The sequence below is a fragment of the Monopterus albus genome, unplaced genomic scaffold, assembly GCF_001952655.1.
Source record: "Monopterus albus unplaced genomic scaffold, M_albus_1.0 scaffold76.1, whole genome shotgun sequence".
Taxonomy (NCBI): Eukaryota; Metazoa; Chordata; class Actinopteri; order Synbranchiformes; family Synbranchidae; genus Monopterus; species Monopterus albus.
In genome coordinates this window covers 361,939-364,627 of record NW_018127956.1, presented here as the reverse complement: position 1 = coordinate 364,627, position 2,689 = coordinate 361,939, and the positions used below count along the sequence as shown (strand labels likewise).

General features: G+C 41.4%; 1 pseudogene; it reads right to left on the bottom strand.

The window, feature by feature from the left end:
- LOC109963613 (potassium voltage-gated channel subfamily A member 7-like) overlaps positions 1-2,689 on the bottom strand; it is a 5,657-nt pseudogene that overhangs the window by 1,491 nt on the left and 1,477 nt on the right.

The following is a 2,689-nucleotide window of genomic DNA, read 5'->3' as shown; positions in this document are numbered from 1 at the left end:
AATTGGCCCCCCCGCCAAGATCAAAAAAAAAAAAAAAAAAAAAGATGTTTATCAGTATTAACGAATGCAAAATGAAAAATACTATATTTTTAGCTAATATTTTTCTGGTGTTTTATAATTGATATTAATCTAATTAGTTTCATATTATATAATGCATGCAGCATAATATTTGCATTCATTTGTCCGATTGTCCTGTTATGACGTACTTGGCAGGATTCACCTCAGTGGGGAGGAACCACTGTGCAGCAGTGATGTCCCCAGACAGGAGTGAATAAGGAGCACAGCCAAATTGAGCTAAAGAAAGCACAAGGTGTGTCTCATTTTTAAACAAAATAAACAATATAAACAATATGATTATTAATGTATATTTTATTATTTCATCGAACCAGGAGTTTAATCAACTTTTTACATTATTTCAAATGTACCACCCCTCTCTGAGTCTGTGCCCTAGCCTGACCACCCCATTCAAAAATTTTTCGATCCACCCCTGGTGCCTCCCACAACATTTAACATGCAGACTGAAGAATGGTGTCACTGTGCTCATCCAAGTCTTGGTAAGAATATATATGCATGTATTTCTACAAATGTCAAACTATGTCTTTCAATGCAGGATGGTTGCTGCCTATATTCCTTTATGTAGTTTTACAAACTGCTACTTAGACACTGTTTTTGTGCTGTCCTAATAATCTACACTAAACCTTCCCCACCATCTCACTGGTTCTCACTTTTGGCAGCATCATAAGAGCATCTGATGTGTCTGGCTTTACATTTCAGTCATAGCTGTATCAATCTCTTTTTCAGCCCACCTGTCTCTCCTTCCTCCGTGTCAGTCAGCATTACATTCAAGCATTATATGGTGGCCATCCAATAAACATCTTACAATTAGCAAGCAGGAAAACAATGGCATAGATATAAAAGGATCCGTTTGGTATGCTGTAATGGGCTGCAGGTAATATATAAAGTTTCAGGGCAGTTTAAATAAACCCGGAGTATTCCTTATGACTTTCAATAGCAGGTCAGTGACTGTGTTTATTACTAAAGGTGGACATCTATGTGTTGATGTGCTCCAAGGGCTCTCCTAAGACTAAATATAACCCAGTGAGATCTCTGAAGAGAAACATGAGAGCTTCTCCTCCTTGCACCACTCCTCATCCATCTCCAACTTCATCGCTACCCCGTCTCCCTCGCCACTGCAGCTGTGTAACGTTGCCAATGCAGCTCAGTGGGTTTGCAGCTGACCTGGACGGGAGTGAGTTACAGTACAGTTTCCTAGCAGCACCGTGGTGCAAAGACAGCCTGGCCTAGCACAGCATTCTTGGAGGAATGTGTTAACATGACCCAGTATGTACTCTTCATCCTGTGAGACCTTTAAGTCTCTAATTCTATGCAACCGGAAAGCTTTGGCTCACCTTTGTCAATGTGTGCAATCACTTGTGTGACCTTTTATTAGCACACCTGACTATCTCCTCACCCCATTCTTCATTTGTCTCCTTTTATTGGTATTCCAGGCCCCACCCCTCACTCCCTGTACCCTTTAGCGTTTTCTGAATCTGAGTATATCAAATTTAACTGCAGACTAAAATAATCACACCACTAGCCTTCTTCAGTCTCTGTCTCTCTGGCCTGCTTCCAGATATATTGGTCAACAGTTGGTCACATGTTTGTATTTTTCCTCTTAACACACTGTACTACACACTAAGTGTGTTTTTACCTAAGCACTTGCTTCCCATGACATCATGTGTCCCTTTGACACAAGATTCAAGAACCTATACCCAGGTGGTTTGATTTTGCATTTGATTTTTAAAAATCATTTATCAGTTTTTCTGTCTATGTTTTAGCAAGTGAATTAATTGGTCTTCTGCTGAACATAAAACCATGATAAACATTAACTAAACTAAGTGGAGAAAGACTTTCAAAATGACTACTAGCCCCTCCTATATGCATTTTTAATTTTGCTTTAATCCACAGTTTCTTCAGTCAGTGGCATTCCAAGTGTTTTTGTTTTTAATCTGCCAACCACTGGTTTGTTTAAATGCATAATGCACACCATTATCGCTCCTCATAATGCCATCCATCTGACTTTTTTGAAAGCCTGTAAACTTTTCAACTATATTATGGGCACCTCTTTATACAATTCTGCCTCCCAAACATACAGCAGAGCAAGACTTTATGCACATTTCCTACCTCTCGTGCTTCTTTATCATTCCTGAAGTCAGGCAGCGTCTCCAAGCAGAAGATGAGGATGGATACCACAATGACCATAACACTTATAATGGCTATGATACGTGCGCCCGATGAGGACTCAGGATGCTCAAACAGCATCCACAGTTTTTTCTGAATTTCATTGGATGGCAGGGGCCTCTCCTCCTCTTTTGGAAAACCTTCATCCTCCTTGAAGCGGCTTATGATGTCCTCTCCCAGCTCGTAGAAGCTCAACTCATCCATGAAGATGTCCAGGGGTATGTTTGCAGGCCTCCGAAGCCTCCCACCGGACTGGTAAAAATACAGAATAGCATCAAAGCAGGCCCGGTTGCGATCGAGGAAGATCTCATTTCGAAGAGGGTCAAAGTATCGTGACCTCCGTCTAGGGTCCCCAAGCATGGAGTCAGGGAACTGGGCTAAGGTGCGAAGCTGCGTTTCATAACGCATGCCTGAAACATTGATGGCCAGTCTCTCACTCAGGGCCCAT